Source organism: Leptonychotes weddellii, chromosome 8 (assembly GCF_054177405.1).
Source record: "Leptonychotes weddellii isolate Sample4059 chromosome 8, ASM5417740v2, whole genome shotgun sequence".
Lineage (NCBI taxonomy): Eukaryota > Metazoa > Chordata > Mammalia > Carnivora > Phocidae > Leptonychotes > Leptonychotes weddellii.
This window is the reverse complement of record NC_138376.1, coordinates 122,461,965-122,482,579: the sequence shown is the minus strand read 5'-3', so window position 1 is coordinate 122,482,579 and position 20,615 is coordinate 122,461,965. Positions and strand designations below refer to the sequence as shown.

General features: G+C 41.1%; 1 protein-coding gene across 1 annotated transcript in view; it reads left to right on the top strand.

Moving 5' to 3' along the window:
- Positions 1–20,615, top strand: part of SERAC1 (serine active site containing 1) — a 251,449-nt gene that overhangs the window by 155,856 nt on the left and 74,978 nt on the right. The gene's annotated exons all lie outside the window — the stretch shown is intronic.

Here is a 20,615-nt window from a genome sequence, read left to right as displayed (position 1 = left end):
GTCTTAAGTTGATAAGCCACTAGAAAGCACAGATTTGCTTGTGCTATGAACCAGTGTAGCTTCCCACGAAGACAGTCATTCAAGTGTCTCTGATGGTGATCTCAGACCTCAGAATCTCTTTTTCAGTTGGTCTTATAGAGAAAAGACCAGAGAGCGTCGTTTTAACATCAAAGAAAAAGAATTCACAGTTTTTCTCCGCTATTAAATTGATGTCCCGCTAGGAAGGGAAACTGTGCATCCGTCCTTCATTTTCCGTCCTGTACAAAGAAATACCATCGCTGATAGTGTGATATGTGCACTTAAAAAAAATAGACAAGATCAGGGGCGCCTGGGTGGCTCAGTCAGTTAAGCCTGCAACACTTGATCTCAGCTCAGGTCTTGATCTCAGCGTCCATAGTTCAAGCCCCGTGTTGGGCTTCAGACTGGGTTGGGTTTGGAGCCTACTTTAAAAAATTAATTTAAAAAAAGATCATCCTTTCTTGCTGAAAGCATAAATGCCCTATGTAGTTAAGTATAGCAGCCACTCTTTGCATGGGTTCTGCACTTTTTTCTATTTTGCCTATTTGCCAAATTTTTAAATCAGCTTCAGATTTAAGAATTCCCACTTCTGTGAATTTCTGATTGTCCGGAAAAAAGGGGGGGCGGGGTTGGACAAGGCGTCCTTTAATCCTGAAATTCCATGCCTATGATTTCGCAAATGTTGGAAAGTGCTACTTAGACTTCTTTTAATTTTATAAAAGGTAACTTTTTAAATGACAGTATTTGCCTCCTGCATGTGTGCGCATAATATAAAACATTTAATAGAAGTATTTATATCAGCATTATTTGATAATATTTTATAAGCATCCCTAAAATTAATTTTGAAAGCTTTAAGAAATAAAGATGTAGGGACGCCTGGCTGGCTCATTCGTTATCTGCCTTCGGCTCAGGTCATGATCTCAATGTCCTGGGATGGAGCCCAGCATCTGGCTCCCTGCTCAGTGGGGAGCCTGCTGCTCCCCCTGCTTGTGCTCTCTGTGAAATAAATAAATAAAATCTTTAAAAAAAAAAAAAAAGAAAGTTACATTTAGCTCTTAAGAGTACCTTAAACATAAAATATAGCCTTCACTCAATTCAAGATAATGACTATTATGCTTCAACTGATGACTCAATATTACACCTAACATTGTGGGGAAACTAAAGGAATTATCCAGTAGTCCTTCCCACAAAATATACAACCTCTAAATAGAAGTACTTTAAAATATATACATAACGTATTTTTTAAAGTCTCTCTTTTTCACACACACACACTAACTGGGATCAGCAAGCAGGGCTTGGCACAAATCATGAAAAATCTGATCTTTACCATTAGACGTGTAAAAGTTAGCAGCAGAAGGGATTAAAGATGAAAATATGCAGTTGAAGAACTTCCTTGACCTAACAAACGCCATCTATAAAACAGTATAAAAATGATGTAACAAATACCGTCAGGATGCAACAATACTTTCTTCTGCAAAATGAAAAAGCATTAACCTTGAAACCACTCTCCCAATACCGTAGTTTTCCCTAGGGCCCACGTGTATAAACTTTTATCCAAGCACTGTTGGGCGTGCATACAGCCAACTCTGCAAAACTGTGAAGGCCCTCAAGTTTATTTTCTGCCTCTGTGGCTTCCCACAGTGTCCGTGGCTACATGAATGGTCTTGGGAGCAAGCGTCTTCATTGAAGTCTTGCTTCTACCCCTTATGAACAAGTGACAACAAGAACAACATGCGTGACGCTGTTTCCTTAACCATACCTTCAAACAACAATATCTACCTCACAGGGCTGTTGAAGGAATTAAATGAAATAATTTATGTAAAGTACTTAGCATAGCGCTTCCTGCATAATAGGTACCCAATCAAAAATAGCTCAGGTTTATTAAATGCTTACCACAGGATGAACACTGTACCTTGTTGGCCTTATTTTTACTATTGTCTTTGTTCCCTGTTACACTTCATGGGAGCCCTCCATCCCCCACCTTACCCGCCCCCCCCCACCATGCAATTAGGGGTCTATTCTCTCTCTCTCTCTGCCCTGTCAGGATGAAAATAGTTTCCTTACAACATTTTAAATTTGAAGGTGCATTTACAGCAATCTATTTAATCTGTTGTGAATCTGCATTTTCAGCTTTTTTTAAAAAGATTTTATTTATCTATTTGAGAGAGAGAGAGAAAGAGAGAGCACACGCACCCATGCAAGCAGGGGGAGTGGCAGAGAGAGAGGGAGAAGCAGGCTCCCCACTGAGCAGGGAGACTGATGCAGGGACTCCATGCAGGGCTCGATTCCAGGACCCTGGGATCATGACCTGAGTTGAAGGCAGACACTTAACCGACTGAGCCACCCAGGCACCCCTGCATTTTGAACTTATTTAAAAAAAGTTTTAAATTATGAAATGAAAATGATTGCTTCTTGTTTAGAAATCTGAGGCAACTGGGAGTCATTTGGAAGGAGACTGGCGATAAGAACCCTTCCATGGCCTTTGAGATCCTGCTGGGTCAATAATTCCCATTTTGTTGTGTTTCTTGGCTCATTTTGTGTGTTTTCTTGTGTTTGTATTTGTTGTGTTTAAATATTAGAAGATTTGGCAACACATTTGAAGAAATAAACCAATCTGCAATAATTGTTAAATGACAATTATTAAAAGAAAGTGTCTCATATGGCATTCATGATTTGACCCTATTAACTGGCTGTCCTTTACCTCTAGGTTCAAGTTTAAGAAAAACTTCTTACTACTCTGCTCAAGCTCCCAAAAGTTCTGAGAAATATGTGACCTTTCTTTAAAAGTTATGCAATTCTTACATCTGCCTTGGGTCACACTATAAGCTCTGAGCTCAAACTGGATCTGACAAGCATCTTGATAACATTATGACAACCTGGTTGTGATATAAATATCTTACACTCAACATTTGGCCGTGCACCTGTGAAGGAGCGTGGGGCTAGCACAGCGTCTGAGCACCAGTGGACTACTCTAAGGCTGAGCCCGAAGGTAGAAGGGATCAAAAGTCACAACTGGGTCCCTGGGTTGGTCTCTGCCCTTCTCTCCTCACCTTCTCTGCACACCCCCTGCCCATCACATTACTGAAAGACATTTAGATACTGACAATCCAAAACTCTTCTCCTTAGAGACATCTTTCCTGCCTCCCTATCACCCAGAATCTCTGGTCACATCTTCCCTCCCTCCAGACCACAACATAATTCTGAGCCCAAAGTTTCTGCTAGCTCAAGCCCTTCAACCACCAAGACATTCAGCATGGGTGTCGGGAAACTGGATCCTGGATATAGAGAGCCAGAAAGTGTCCACAGCGAAGGAGCTAGAGCTTTTGGAGAATAAGATCAAGCCTTTTGTCTTTTAATATGTCCTGAGAACCAAAAATACTAGAGCCAGCTTAGGCTTCATTATGGAAATACAGCATTCAGAATAAGGAAGGAAATGCCCATGGTCCCCTGTACTCTAGTTAGGATCGCTGACCACATCCAGACTGTCTCCTTCAGGTCTGCCTACTACCACAGTCATGTTTAAGAAGGACATTGATAAGTTGCAGCTAACCTGTGAAGGGTGACAAGCATGGGGAGGACTCTAGAAGTTCTATTACAGTTTTATAAATAGCTGTTGAAGAAAATAAGAATGTTTAACCTGAAAAAAAAAAAAAACAGATGATGATACTGGTGAACTTTGTATGTTTTTAAATTCCTTTTTAATTATTTATTAAGCTCCTTACTTTGGACCAAACACATTCCAAATCAAGAGCCAGTGTTTGTGGTTTACAGGAGGGGGATTTGGTTCAGATAAGGAAGGGCCTTGTACTAGGGTGGTCCATCAGGGGAGTGGGAGCCTTGTAAAGTGGCCTTGAGTGGACCCGTGCCTCTCTGTTCATCTGGTGAGCCTCACTGGACACACAGAAGTGACTGCACCAGCAGTCTTCACGCGGAGAGCCTCTCCTCTGCTACCTGTGTCCTCTTCCCCATCCTGCCGCATGCCTCCCGAGCGAAGGTAACCCCCGGGCCAATGTCTAGGACCGAAAGTATTACTCTACTCACCCTGCAAAAGAAAAAGATGGGAAACAGAGAAAAAACTCTTTAAAAAAGAGAGTGAGCCTTCATAATCACCTCCTTCCCCACCCCGGGAGTGCGAGGAGGTGAGCAGGCTGCCATGCTTGGCCCACAATTGAAGACTCATTCTCCTTCCTTCCAATCATGTCATCATGGAGGTGGTCCTTTATGCAGCCCTGAGCTCTGACCAGACCCTGAGTAGGGTACAAACTTCTCTTTAAGTGGAGTAGTCAATGATCTTCCAAAGGGCAGGGAAGCGGCCTCGCCTAAGCAACTGTAAAGGCAGGTAGGCACCATTGACCTGGGCGAACGTTTTTGTTTCATTTTTTTTTTTTAAGATTTTATTTATTTGACAGAGAGAGACACAGCGAGAGAGGGAACACAAGCAGGGGGAGTGGGAGAGGGAGAAGCAGGCTTCCCGCGGAGCAGGGAGCCCGATGTGGGGCTCGATCCCAGGACCCTGGGATCATGACCTGAGCCGAAGGCAGACGCTCAACGCACTGAGCCACCCACCCAGGCGCCCAGTTTGTTTCATTTTTCTGGCAATGTCCTAAAAGTGCCTCAACTCTGGATATGCAGAATTGGTCTCTGGGAAGGAGTGGCTCGTACAAGTGACCTATAACCTTCCTCCATAAGGCTCAACGGTAAGGCCTGACCGGCGGGCCCCACACTGCGAGGCCTCTGACAGGAAGGCAAAGGGAGAGCAGAGCAGAGGGCGCCCACGGCCTGCACCCGGGGCTGGCCGGGGGAGGCTGGCATGGGCGTCCCGGGGCTGTGCACCAGTTTTGACCCCAACCTCAGGAGGCTGATGGCCCTCTGGGAAGCTGCTGGGAATGAGAGCCACGGAGATGGCAGCGGTGGGCTGTGATGTTTGGGGACGGAGGACGGTTGGGGAATAAGGCTTGTAGCGAAAGCCAAATGCGGGGAACTGACTTCACTCCCATTTCAAACTCCTGAAACCTGTGGGTCTTGTTCTGTTACAGATAACCTGTTCCTTGTATCTTGGTTTTGGTTTTGGTTTGTTTGCTTTAACCACCACATGGAAGATCCAGTCAGAACTTCTGAAGAACAGATGTGCTCCCAGGGTCTGGGGTGTGGTTCGTAGCACAACTTGGTGACTGGCGGAGCTTGGGCACATCCCTCCATCTCTGGCCTCCATTCCTCAGACTCTACATTGCGGGGGGTGGGGGTGTTGTCGCGGACTGTCCTTTCCAGCTCTGAAGTTCTCTTAGCTCTTTCGATGAAATCCACTGATAGAAATATAAAGGGCCCTTTCCTATCCTGTGGCTTCTTTATGGTTTGGCATATTTGTGCCAACCTCCTATAAGGAATATTTCATTTTGCTAAGCCCTGTGAAAGTGAAGAACGAGGTTACCTGCAAGGGGATCTGGAGCTTGGCTGCACGCAGTTTTAGACCTCAGTAGACCTCTTAAAATGTAGGTAGGAAAATGAGTTTTCAAAGGGGTAGACTCGCCCAGCTACATTTACTTTCTCCACATCCGATTCATCTAATTGACACTTCTCAAGCTAGGAAGGCTCTAGAAGAAGAGAGAGATGGGGCATTTCAAAATTACCTTTTTATCTCCACCCAATCCTTCCCTTTTCCGTCCCTTCTCCCTTGCCTTCCTTTTTCTTCCCTTGACCATGAATTGAAGATATACTTGGTAACCAGTAAAAAGTCATTAACAGGACCGGTGTTCAGGTATTTCTCTGTTTTGGACGAATTGACCATGAATTCTCTGAGAATATAAGTACAGCAAACACCGTTGTTTGTACCAACAGCCATCTCTCCTCTTGCGTGTTACTGAACCCCAATTTATTAAGCTATCCATGCCCTCCGCAACCCAGCATGTTCCAGGAAGCCTGGCCACCCCCCAAATCCCTGACTGGTCTGTGTCAGTGGGTCTCACAGTGGGTGCTGGACCGTGACAAGCAGCTGCGCCACCACAAGGGAATTGTTAGAAATGCACATTCTCAGGTTCCACCCCAAAGTTCTTGAATCAGAAACCCTAGAGTTGGGAGCTTAGCAATCTGTTTTAACAGATTCTATTGCACATGATTCTGATGCACGTGAAAAAATCCTTGGCATAAGTCGATCCTGCCAATTCGATTCTCTTTCCTTAGAAATAGGCAAGCGATCCCGTGCTGGTTAATTAAGCACAAGGCGTAGTCAGCTAGGGGGAAGCCTTTTGGAAACAGCTTCTTAGCTCTTAAAAAGAAACATAAGGACCCCCCTTTTCAGGGGATCTGTGGGGTCTGTTTTCATAATAATACCAAGATGTCATTTGCATGTACACCCACACTGTCTCATTAATGTACACTGGTCTTTCCCAGAGGTTACATGTTGTGTGATATCATAGCCAACCGAGTGCAGAAGCAGATATGAGAACCCACTTGTTCTCTATTAAGCCAGACATTACAGAGCCTTGTAACAAATGTAAAACAATGCCATTCTTCTCACTACATTTGTTTTGGAAAACAGTGGGTGTTTTTTTTTCCATAAAAATGTGTGATTTATGTTGGCACATAAAGGTTTATTTGTATTATAAATAAATAAATATGTTTAAATTTTCTCAATTTTAATTTATAAAATTGGTAAACATCAGTAGACATAACCCACATTAAAAAAAAAAGGCAATCTCTCTGAGGTCCTTAATTTTTTTTTTAAGATTTTATTTATTTATTTGACAGAGAGAGGGAGAGCACAAGCAGGGGGAGTGGCAGGCGGAGGGAGAGGGAGAAGCAGGCTCCCTGCAGCGCGGGGGGAGCCCGACGTGGGGCTCAATCTCAGGACTCCAGGATCATGCCCTGAGCCAAAGGCAGTGGCTTAACCAACTGACCCACCCAGGCGCCCTAAATTTTTAAGAGTGTAAAGCCAAGAAGTCCTGAGGAAGTCTGGGAGCAGCTTCTCCCCGCCAGATTACGGTGCCTGGGGCTTGTTGCTGCCATCTTGTGACCATGAGAGGGACCAGGGCAGGCAGCCGGAGGGTGGGGCCCAGAGAACTGGCTCATGAGGGCCATTGGACCCTCTGAAGACCCAACCCCGGTGTGAACCCTACACACCTTCACTACCTTGAAGCTTCTTATTCTCAGAGATGATAAATCCTCTTTTTGCTTAAGCAGTTTTAGGTCGAGTTTCCTTTTACGATCTGAAAAATCTTCCCAACTGTTGTAATTTACATTTAGCTCTGAGGACCTCGATGACTTTTTACACTCGTTTGGTTTGTTTCCATAAACAAGATTCATGACACAAGTAAATGAAGTTAACAGAAATCATCAGCTCTCTAAAAACACAGATGCCAAAAACCAGGCAAAACATAATGAAAATATACTAGAATCGATGCACATTTAGGAAAGTAAATCTTTTGATTAAGACTTAATACTTCTTAAATGCTTAATACTTCGGAATTCTTTTTTTTTAAAGATTTTATTTATTTGACAGACACAGCGAGAGAGGGAACACAAGCAGGGGGAGTGGGAGAGGGAGAAGCAGGCTTCCTGCACAGCGGTGAGCCTGATGCGGGACTCGATCCCAGGACCCTGGGAACATGACCTGAGCCAAAGGCAGACGCTTAACGACTGAGCCACCCAGACGCCCTGGAATTCCTATTTTTTAAAAGATTTTATTCATTTTATTTTATTGAGAGAGAGAGAGAGTGTGCACGAGTGGGGGGAGGGGCAGAGGCAGTGGGAGAGAATCTCAAGCAGACTCCACGCTGAGCACAGAGCCCAACGTGGGGCTCGATCTCATGAGCCTGAGCCAAAATCAAGAGTCAACACTTAACTGACAGAGCCACCCATATGCCTCTGTAATTCCAATTTTGTATGCATGTTAATTTTGTGTTGTTATGTTAATGCTAGCCATTTTTAGTTTAACTCAGTAAAAAACTTAGATCTTTTAACTGCAAATTCTGAGAATCATAATCTGATGAAAGTGATGTTTACCAATAGGAACAATGGTGACAGATATCAAATTATACCTAATTAAGCATTGCTCCAAAGAGAATTACTTATTAGAAACTTAGTCACTTGTTATATTTAAAAAAAAAAAAAACAGGTAGAGGAAGACCATCTCTGAAAGACTTAAATATTTAAATACTATTTAAGAATCGGACTACAGGGGTACCTGGGCAACTCAGGTGGTTAAGCATCTGCCTTCAGCTCAGGTCATGATCCCAGAGTTCTATGAGCGAGCCCCTGCTCAGCGGGGAGTCTGCTTCTCCCTCTCCCTTTGCCCCTCCCCCAGCTTGTGCTCTCTCTCTCGCTCTCTCCCACTCACTCTCTCTCTCTCAAATACATAAATAAAATATTTTAAAAAAAGAGTCAGACTACAGAAGAGATCAGTCCCAGCAATGACTTACCTACACTGTAATAATCTTACAGCTGCAAAATAATGCAAGAGTTTTAGCTCTTGTGTAGCAGAGATGGGTAATCATCTGCCCAAAGTCCTTCCATCAGATAGAGTTTTAACCTGGAAGTCTCTAGGGACTTCAGCTAGGGACAACATTTCCTAGCCTCCTCCCCTCCTTGCTCCATCCTAGGTGAGGCCATATGACCAATGCTTGCCAGCAGAATATGAGAAGTCATGCGTGTTGCTTCTGGTCAAGGCAGTTAAATGAGTGTGCTTTGCCATCCTCTGCCAGCTAGATGCAAAGAGCTTGAGGCCCCAGGAAACAGAGCCACCAGATGTACAGGGCCTGGATTTCTGAATCAGTCCTAATGGAGAGCTGACTGCCAACAAGAAATGCCTACATGAGACTGCTAATGGAGTACAAAACAAGTTTCATTTTGTTAATCCTCTGAAAAATACAGCTCATGTTAACATAGATTCTAAGCTACTTTAAAGCGTTGAAGCTCTAAGTAGGCATCAGAAAAGTTTTTGACCTTAGGAGAAAAAAGAACAATCTCATGTTTACTATTGTATCTCCATCTCTAGTACCTAGAACAGTGGCAGGTAGTGGTTAATCTGTGATGACTAACTGAATGAATGAATAAATAAATCAATAGATGGATAATAGATAAATAAATTAGGTATTATGTGAAAGCTACAATAGTTTAGAATAAAATAATACTGAATTTGTCCCAAATATTTGTGGGAAATGTTCATATGTTAACTAGTATTTATTTCTGGCAATTACTTGGTGAGAGAAGGACATATGATAGAGATAGTTTAGCTTGGAAAGATAATTGGACTAATTTAGTCTTGAAATTCTCTGATCTATTAAATAAAGTGATTAGAATACTAATTGAGGATTCTATATTTAGTTATTTTAATAATGAGTACATTTTTAGGTTTTTAAATTATTATTTTAAGAAGTAAAAATAGATGACATAAGAAATCCGTATCTCTAAATGGTTTTCAGATTACATACCAAAGTGATCATTCTAAATTAAGTACATATAATTATAGGCAAGGTACCCTACAAGAAATTATCAGCTTCTGGAATTCTGACCTTGCAACTCTAAACACATACAGTGATAATAATGAATATCGGTTGGTAAAACAGTAAGAAAAATATTTGTTTTTGATGTTAGTTTTAAGAAAAACTTAGATCCTATATGAAAAATTTCAGGGAATGAGAAAGAAAATATACGGTTGACATTCGTTCATTTCTCTAAAGTAGAATCCTAAATATTAGTTTTATTTGTCTTAATAAGACTAAAAGATGGAGTAAGGAGTTGCCTTGGAAAAATAAGACAACACAAAGTCTGCAGGTTAAATAGTTTTCCTAGAAATAATTCTTTTTAAAATATACAAATATGGGGCACCTGGGTGGCTCAGTTGGTTAAGCGTCTGAGTCTTCATTTCGGCTCAGGTCATGATCTCAGGATGATGTGATGGAGCCCTGCTGTCGGGCTCTGTGCTGAACAGGGAGCCTACTTGAGATTCTCTCTCTCCTTCTATCTCTGCCCCTCCCTACTCATGTGTTCTCTCTCTCTCTCAAAAAAAAAAAAGTTAAAATATACAAATACACATTTGTGATATGTAAATAAACATATATGTATGTATTTGTCTTAAATGGTACATGTTTTCTGTTAACTTTCCCCAATCTCCTGAGCAACAGAAGAGATGCCATGGAGTAGACTAGTTGCCTAGTAACCTGAAATTAGTGAGACATGTCCCCTTTCATTGATTTGATTTTAAATCAAGCTCTTCAAGGGCAACTACGAGATGAATGACAAAAATATAAAACTCATAATGCTAGCACCATGCAGTGAGCTTTAGGAGCAAAGCTGTATATGTAGTCCACATATTAGGAGATTGAGGTTGGTTTGGAAAATATTAATTTTAGTTTGGAGTATTCTATCTTTTCCCTGCAATGATTAAATTTATTTAAATGGCTCCTACAGGGGCGCCTAGGTGGCTCAGCCGTTAAGCGTCTGCCTTTGGCTCAGGTCATGATCCCAGGGTCCTGGGATCGAGCCCCGCATCGGGCTCCCTGCTCTGTGGGAAGCCTGCTTCTCCCTCTCCCACTCTCCCTGCTTGTATTCCCTCTCTCGCTGTATCTCTTGCTGTCAAATAAATAAATAAAATAAAATGGCTCCTACTGGGGCACCTGGCTGGCTTCGTCGGAAAAGCATGTGACTCTTGATCTTAGGGTCATTAAGTTGGAGCGTCACATTGGGTGTAGAGATTACTAAAACAAAATAATAAACTTTTAAAAATAAATAAATAATAAAATGGCTCCTACTAAAGTGGTAACTATTTGAAGAGATGGATATGTGAATTAGCTCAAATGTGGTGATTACTATATATATAGTCATCAAATTGTACATCTTAAATATATATAATTCTTAATTGTCAAATATACATCAATAAAAACAAAAACTCTGCACTTCCAAAGACTACACAGGTAAAGAACAAGTCAAAAGAAAATAGGGAAAATGGGGGCGCCTGGGTGGCTCAGTCGGTTAAGCGGCTGCCTTCAGCTCAGGTCATGATCCCAGGGTCCTGGGATCGAGCCCTGCATCGGGCTCCCTGCTCGCCAGAGAGCCTGCTTCTCCCTCTCCCTCTGTCTGCCGCTCTGCCTACTTGTGCTCTCTCTCTGTTAAATAAATAAATAAAAATCTTAAAAAAAAAGAAAATAGGGAAAATGTTTTGAATTTAATAAAATTAAAACACAACAACAAAGAATGGCTCTTGCTGATGAAGACATGGCTCTCCAGAGTCTGGGGGGTGGGGGGCGGCTTTCTTCTTTTCTTTTTTAAATAGTAAAGGGAGGGGCACCTGGGTGGCTCATTAGGTTAAGCATCTGCTTTCAGCTCAGGTCATGATCTCAGGGTCCTGGGATCGAGGCCCGTATCGGGCTCTCTGCTCAGCAGGAAGCCTGCTTCTTCTTCTCCCACTCCCCCTGCTGTGTCTCTCTCTGTCAAATAAATAAAATCTTAAAAAAAAAAAAATTAGTAAAGGGAGTATGGAAGCAAAAGGGTAAATTTGAGGTCTCATGCCAGGAAAACCTTTGTAAAACCTTCTATACAGTGGTCTCCAAAGAGGGAAAAAATGGCAAAGATACCGTTTGTAACCCCCAAATGTGCATGTTTATAAAGTAGGAAGCTATACTTTTTTCCCAAAACAAGGTAAATGCATTATTTCTCTGGTAGAAATTAAGTCTGAAATCCAAATCAAGTTCATTTATTACAGTATACTGCTCTTAAGGAGAAAAAATATATTTTGTACCAGCATTTTATTTCACTCACATGACACAAGGAGCAAAGGAAGGACAAATTCTAGGGCATGGAAGGGCTGGATCCCCAGAGCGGAGACAGAGCATGTGTCTGTGCTTTTAAGATGCTTGGTCAGAGCTCCCCCTACTGGAATAACTTATTCAGTACCATCATATGAGACTCCGAGTCAAGATTCACATTTTTCACAGATTTAACACCGTGTTGCATAGTCAATAAATCACATATTCCTTCTTTGTGATGTGGGAAAGACTTCTCACTGTGATTTTTAAAAATCCATGTCACAACTTCCATTTACCTTACAGCTGAGTACACTGAGGTTTTGGTTACCATCTACAAAGAATTTAAGACCTGCCTGGCAGGATTCTAAGTGTTTATTCATTTAACCCTCACAACCACTATATTGAGAGTGGGATTGCTATCATCTTGATTTCATGGGTGAGGAAAAGAGATACATGTATAGATCTATTTTCTAGGTATTTGATATTGTTAATGCTATTGTAAATGGCATTTCTAAAATTTCATTTTTCAATTTTTATTGCTTCTATATAATATATATTGTTAATTTCTACATGTAATTGATTTTTTATTGATATAGTATCCTATGACTTTGCTAAATTCAATGATCAGTTGTCATTTTTTTTTTTTTAAAGATTTTATTTATTTATTTGAGACAGAGAGAATGAGAGACAGAGAGCATGAGAGGGAGGAGGGTCAGAGGGAGAAGCAGACTCCCCGCCGAGCAGGGAGCCCGATGCGGGACTCGATCCCAGGACTCCAGGATCATGACCTGAGCCGAAGGCAGCCGCTTAACCAACTGAGCCACCCAGGCGCCCCAGTTGTCATTTTTTTTTAAAGATTTCATAAGGTTTCAAACATACACAATCATGTTTGTCTGTGAATACCATGGTTTTACTTCCTCCTTTGCAATCTGCATAGGTGTCATTTCTTTTTCTTGACTTAGAGCATGGGCTAGGACTTCCAGCATAATGTTGAATAGAAATAGTAAAAGCAGATACTATTTTTTTTAAAGATTTTATTTATTTATTTGACAGGGAGAGAGTGGGGGTAAGGGGAAGAGAGAGGGAGAAGCAGACTCGCTGAACAGGGAGCCTGATGCCGGACTCAATCCCAGGACCCTGGGATCATGACCTGAGCTGAAGGCAGACGTTTAACCGACTGAGCCACCCAGGTGCCCAAAAGCAGATATTCTTGCCTTGTTTCCAATTTTTAGGCAGAAACACAGTCTTTTGCCATTGTATATTAATTGTGGTTATTCCAATAGATGCAATTATCAGATTGAGGAAGGTCCCATGTTTTCCTAATTTGTGGAGAATTTTTATCATGAATGAGTGTTAAATTTTGTCAAACACTTTTCCAGCATATATTTGGTTATCATATGGTTTTTCTCCTCTATTCTGTTCATGTAGTGAGTTATGAGTTACATTGATTGATTTTTGGATATTGAACTGACCTTGGTCAATTGGTCATGATGTATTATCCTTATTATATAGTTCAGATTTTATATCTATATATCTATATCTGTATCTGTATCTATCTCTCCTTATTATATATCTCTAGATTCCACTGAATAATATTTTGTAAGTATATTTGTATCTATTCTCATGAGAGATCTTACTTGATAATCTTTCTTATAATATTAGCTCAGATTTGGTGTCAGGTTATGTTGACTTCATAAAATGAGTTGGGAGGGGGGGCGCCTGGGTGGCTCAGTCGGTTAAGCGTCTGCCTTCGGCTCAGGTCATGATCCCAGGGTCCTGGGATCGAGTCCCACATCGGGCTCCCTGCTCGGCCTGCTTCTCCCTCTCCCACTCCCCCTGCTTGTGTTCCCTCTCTGGCTGTCTCTCTCTGTCAAATAAATAAATAAAATTTTTAAAAAAAATGAGTTGGGAGGTATTCTATTATTTTCTCAGAGAGTTTAAGAAAGGTATTATTTCTTCTTTAAATGTGTGATGTAATTTCAACTGGGCCTAGTGTTTTATTTATGGGAAGATCTTTGATTAAACAGTCAATTTCTTTAATAGTATAAGGTGCTCAGCTTTCCTATCTTGTGTCAGTTTTGATAAATTGTGTTTTTTCAAGGAATTTGTGCATGACCTCTAAGTTTTCAAATTGATTGGCATAAAGTTCTTTGTAATTTTCTTTATTAAGCTTTTAATGTCAGTAAGATCTATAACGATATTTGCTCTTTCATTCCTGATATTTCTAATTTATGGTTTTTTTTTCTATCTTTTGAAACTTATCAAGACTTGTTTTATGAGACTGTATGCTCTGTTTTGGTGACTGGCATATGCACTTGAAAAGAATGTGTATGCGCACACTTCATTTTATTGCATTTTGCTTTATTTATTGTACTTTGCAGATGTTGCATTTTTTTTTTACAAACAGAAGGTTTATGGCAACCCTGCTAAGAGCATTTGCTCACACCGTATCTCTGTGTCACATTTTGGTAATTCTTGCAATATTTCAAATTTATGGTAATCTGTGATCAGTGATCTCTGATGTTGCTATTGCGATTGTTTTGGGGTGCTATAAATAATGCCTATACAAGATGGCAAACTTAATTGATAAGTGTTGTGTGTGTTCTGACCACTCCATTGACAGGCCATTCCCCCATCTCTCTTTCTCTTCTCAGGCCTCCCCATTTCCTGGGACACAATAATATTGAAATTAGATCAGTTATTGACTGTACAATAGCCTTTAAGTGTTCAAGTGACAGGAAGAGTTTCACTCACTTTAAATCAAAAGCTAGCGATCGGGGTGCCTCAGTGGCTTGGTTGGTTAAGCGTCTGCCTTCAGCTCAGGTCATGATCACCCTGGGATCGAGCCCCGCATCGGGCTCCCTGCTGAGTGGGGAGTCTGCTTCTGCCTCTGCCCCTCTCCTCTGCTCGTGCTTTCTCTCTGGCTCTCAATCTCCCTCTCAAATAAATAAATAAATAAATAAATCTTTAAAAAAAAAAAAAAGCTAGTGATGAAGGCATATTGAAAGCAGAGATATGCCAAAAGCTAGGCCTCTTGTGATGAACGCTTAGCCAAGTAGTGAATGCAAAGGAAAATTTCTTGAAGGAAATAAGCCCTACTCCAGTGAACACACGGATAAGAAGAAAGTGAAACAACCTTGTTGGTAATATGGAGAAAGGTTTAGTGGTCTGGGTAGAAGATCAAACCAGCCACAACATTCCCTTGAGCCAAAGGCTGATCCAGAGCAAGGCCCTAACTCTCTTTGCTTCTGTGAAGGAAGGCTGAGAGGGGTAAGGAAGCTGCAGAGGAAAAGTCTGAAGCTAGCAGAGGTGGGGTTCGTGAGGTTTAAAGAAGACATCTCCATGACATACAAGTGTAGGGTGAAGCAGCAAGTTCTCCAGAAGATCTAGCTAAGAGAGTTCATGAAGGTGGTTACACTAAACAGCTGATTTTCAATGTAGATGAATCATTGGCCTCTTTTGGAAGAAGAGGCCATCCAGGACTGTCATAGCTAGAGAGGAGAAGTCAATGCCTGGCTTCAAAGCTTCAAAGAACAGGCTGACTCTCTTGCTAGGGGCTAATGCAGCTGGTGACTTTAAGTTGAAGCCAATGCTTACCTACTCTTCCAAAAATTCTAGGGCCCTTAAGAATTATGCTAAATCTACTTTGCATGCTCTATAAATGGAACAACAAAGCCTGGATGACAGCACATCTGTTCACAAGATGGTTTGCTACATATTTTAAGCCCACTGTTGGGACATCCTGCTCAGAAAAAAAAAAAAAAAAAAGATTCCTTTCAAAATACTGTTGTTCACAAGTAACTAAACCATAATAAAATGTCTGAACACCATGAAAAAAAAACACAAAACTGTTGTTCATTGACAATGCACCTGGTCACCCAAGAGCTCTGATGGAGATGAACACCGAGATGAATGTTGTTTTCATGTCTGCTGACACAATATCCACTCTGTAGCCCATGGATCAAGGAGTCATTTTGACTTTCAAGTCTTATTATTGAAGAAATACATTTCATAAAGCTACAGTTGCCACAGATAGTAATTCTTCTGATGAATCTGGGCAAAAAAATTGAAAACCTTTTAGAAAGGATTCACCATTCTAGATGCTACTCAGAACATTGGTGATTAATGGAAAGAGGTTCAAAATATCAACATTAACAAGAGTTTGGAAGAAGTTGATTCTAATCCTCATGGATGACTTGGAAGCGTTCACAACTTCACTGCAGATGTGGTGAAAATAGCAAGAGAACTAGAATTAGAAGTGGAGACTGAATTGCTGCGATCTCATGATGAAACTTGGGTGGATGAGGAGTTGCTTCTGATGGGTGAGCAAAGGAAGTGGTCTCTTGAGATGGAATCTACCTGGTGAAGATGCTCTGAAGATTGTTGAAATTACAACAAAGGATTTAGAGTATGACATAAACTTAGTTAATAAAGGAATGGCAGGGTTTGAGAGGATTAACTCCAATTTTAAAAGAAGTTCTACTGTGGGTAAAATGCCAGCATCACATGCTACAGAGAAATCATTTGTGAAAGGAAGAGTCAACTGATATGGCAAACTTCATTGTTGTCTTATTTTAAGAAATTGCCACAGCCACCCCACCCTTCAGCAGCCACCACCCTGATCAGTCAGCAGCCATCAACGTGGAGGAAAGACCCTCCACCAACAAAAAAATTGTGACTCACAAAAGCTCAGATGACGGTTAACATGCTTTAGCAATAAAGTATTTTTAAATTAATGACATTGTTTTTTTAGACATGTTATTGCACTCTTAATAGATTACAGTATAGGGTAAATGTAACTTTTGTATGCTTTGTGAAAACCAAAAAGTTCATTTGACTGACTTTATTGCAATATTTACCTTATTGTGGTGGTCTGGAGCTCAACCTGCCATATCTCTGAGGTATACTTGTATTCTGCATTTGTCAGGTGAAGTACTCTGTAAATATCAAATAGGTTAAGAGTGCTATCCAAATTTTCTATATCCTTACACATCTTATACTTTCTATGCTCTGACTTGAATCGGCCATTTCTCCAAAGAACTCTGCTTCTTTTTAGTACAGGATAGCATTTGAAACCAACATCGGGTGCTTTTGCTATAAGGCTATCATTGCTTTCTAGGCTCTTCCTGGAGACAGAGATAGGAAATTTTGTAAACACATCTACAGCTATTTCTAGATCTGGATATAAAATTTATATTATAAAATTTATAAATAAAATAAATATACATATGTAGGTTTGTGTGTATATATATTCATGAATTTATATAGTTTCTTTTTTTATTCATTTACTTGACAGAGAGAGAGAGCTCGTGCACAGGGGTAGGGGAGCAAGGAGCAGAAGGAGAGGGAGAGAGAATCTCAAGCAGAATTCCTGCTGAGCATAAAGCCTGACTCGGGGTTCGATCTCACGACCCTGAGATCAGAGCCTGAGCCGAAACCAAGAGTCTGATGCTTAACTGACTAAGCCACCAGGTGCCCTGACTTTATATCATTTCTAATTCCAGTTCAACATTCCTATCTTCTTTCTAGCCTTCCGCCTTTCTGTGTTTGTAAATCTCTTCTCAGATGGTGAGAAACCTGGCTCCTAATATCCTCAATATATTTATTTCTTTGCTCAACCAATTGACTTTTGTGCTCAATGTAACCAGTCTCCCAACCACTCTCTCCAATGACTCCCCCTAACTACCTCTGCATCCTCCCTCCACTGCTCAGTTTACTCTTCCACCAAAGCCTCTGCATGACATCCTTCCCCCATTTCCCCTTGTCCTCAGCCACCAGGGCATCAATTACTGTCTCTGTGTGACACCCTAGCCCTCCACCATGACACTTCCTCTGGAACTCTGGGGCCTTCTGCACTGTAGGCCCCGTGCAGCACTCCCTCTCCCTCATTGCCTCACTGCCTCCAATGCCAAAGTTTCTGTGCCAGAAGGGAAGGGAAAAAGAGGATGGGAAGGGAAAAAAGAAAAGAAAGAAAATTTTAAGGTCTTTTATATTTGTCTATGTATTGACTCTCTCTGTGTTCTTCATTCTTTCCAGCAGATTTGGGCTTTCTTCAAGCATCATTTCCCTTCAGCCTAAAGAGCATATCTTAGGATTTCTTAAAATACAGGTCTGCTGATGACACTTCTCTCTGCTTTTGTCTGTCTGAAAATGTCTTTATTTTGATTTCAGTTTTTTTTTTTTTTTAAGAGAGGGCAGAGGGGAGGGGCAGATGGAGAGGGAGAGAATCTTAAGCAGGCTCCTCACCCAGCACAGTCTGATGTGGGGCTCAATCTCACAACCCTGAGATCATGACCTGAGCTGAGATCAAGAGTCAGACACTTAACTGACTGAGCACCCAGGTGCGCCTTGACTTCAATTTTGAAAGATAATTTTAGAATTCCAATTAAATGTTCTTTTACTTTCCACACTTTAAAGATGTATTTCTGTTGTCTTCTGGCCTCCATTGTTTCTGATGATGTATGTAAAGAGTATTTTGTTCCTCTAACTGCTTTTAAAGATTTTTCTTTATCTTTGGTTTTAGCATTTTGACTATAGTGTGCATACGTATGGCTTTTTATGGCATCTCTCCTGCTTGGAGTTCCAACTTTTAGATCTGTGGATTGATATCCTTCATCAATTTTTGAAAAACTCAGCCATTCTCTCTTCAAATATTTCTTCTGCCCAATCTTCTCCCTCTTCTCCTTTATGTTAAACCATATGGTTGTGTTTCACAGATCTTGGAGGTTCTTTCTTTTTTCTTTAAGGTTTTGTTTATTTGTTTGACAGAAAGAGACAGTGTGAGAGGGAACACAAGCAGGGCGAGTGTGAGAGGGAGCCTCAGCGGGGAGCCTGATGCAGGGCTCGATCCCAGGACCCTGGGATCATGACCTGAGCAGAAGGCAGACACTTAATGACTGAGCCACCTACGCACCCCTCCTTTTTTTCTTTTAAAATTCTTCTTCTCTTAATATTTCAGCCTAAATATATTCCATTAACCTATTTTCAGGTTCATTGATCCTTCCTTCTGTTGTATATAGTTTTCTGTTAAGGCCATTGAATTTTAATTTCTGATATATTTTTAAAAATTATTTTTAGCATTTCCATTTGGTTCTTTTTTATAGTTTCTATCTCTTACTTGAATATCCCAATTTGTTCATGCTTATTGTCCACCTTTTCGATGTGATCTTTTACCATATTTATCATAGTATGTTTAAGTTCTGTACCTGCTAAGTCTAATAGTCAGGCATCTGTCTGTCAATTTCTATTCATCATTTCTTCTTTTGACCATGAATCACCTTTGGCTTTTTGTATGTGTCATAATTTTTATTGTATGACTGACAGTATGAGCAAAAGAAGAGTAGACATGGAAAAGACATTTAGTCTCAGAAAAGAGCATGCTGCTTCTGTCATGCTACTAATGAAGGAGGGGGAGACTGAAAATAATCTATAGATAAGTGAGGTCTGGGCTCTGTGACAGCTCTAGATTTTCTCCTATCTTAATGTTTTGAGATTGGAATTCAGACTTTCCTCTTGATAAGGTTTGGAATCTGAGCACCAGTGAGACCTCAGGGATCTCTGTTTTGCAACCCAGTCACCAGCTCCATGAACTGTAGATCTGTGTGCTTTATGGTTAATTACTAGCCTGGCTTCCAGCTTTGGGGTACTGCTAGATGGTTCTCTCCTTTCTCAAGTCCTGTTCCGGGCATTCTGTGCCTGGGAGGTCTCTTTTCACCCTGCTGCCCTAGCCTCAATTTTCAGAAGGCTACTCTAATGTACTTGGTAAGGCCAGAAATCTACTAGAGGGATTTCTTTCTGCTCTCCTGCTCTGTCCCCAGCCTTTGGACAAGCACACCACTAGGTAAAGGCCCAGACAGTTGCAGTGGGATTTTTCTTAGGTCTCTGGCCCATACTCCCCTTGTGCACGTTGGTGAAAACCAGTGGAAGAGGTGCCAGGTAGATGCAGACTGTCCGGTGACTGGAGTTCAATCCATGCTGTTCCACACAGAGCCATTAAAGGTTTGTTAAAAGTTAGGCTCATTTCTCCATACCTCCATCATGGCAGATTCCTCCTCTTCTTGCCACAATGGCAAGAAAGACAGCAATTGTAGACCTCTTCTGTTTGGAAAGGGCTCATCACTTTCTGGAATTTAGTTCAGTTGGGCTTCTTTGTGACCTCAGCTTGCTGATGAGTTTATGAAACAAATGATTTGGTACTATACCTAGTTTATTTCTCATTGTTAGGGCAAGAGTGATGTTGTCTTGCAACTTTTACTAAATGGGCCTAGAAGTTTACAATTATTTTTAATCTTGAATTTTTATTTGATCTGAAAAGTATATGATAAACATATTGTTGCATTTTAGTTTTGTATTTATAAGTATAAATATGAATATAAATAAATAAATAAAATATATTGATAAACATTAAATGTACTACAGTCAGATCCAAATTTTGCCCAGAGAGGAAACTTTTATTAAAATGCAAGCGGGCGTCTGGGTGGCTCAGTTGGTTGAGCGTCTGCCTTCGGCTCGGGTCATGATCCTGGGGTCCTGGGATCGAGTCCCACATCAGGCTCCCTGCTCAGCGGAGAGTCTGCTTCTCCTTCTCCCTCTGCCCCCCCCAACCTTGTGCTTTCTCTCTCTCTCAAATAAATAAATGAAATCTTTAAAAAAATAATAAAAGGATAAAATGCAAGCGGTCTTGGGGTACCTGGGTGGCTCAGTTGGTTAAGTGTCCAACTCTTGGTTTCAGCTCAGGTCATGATCTCAGGGTCGTGAGACTGAGCCAAGCATCAGGCTCTACACTGAACGTGAAGTCTCCTTGAGATTCTTTCCCCTCCTCCCTCTCCCTCTCCTTCTGCTCTTCTCCCTGCTCATGCT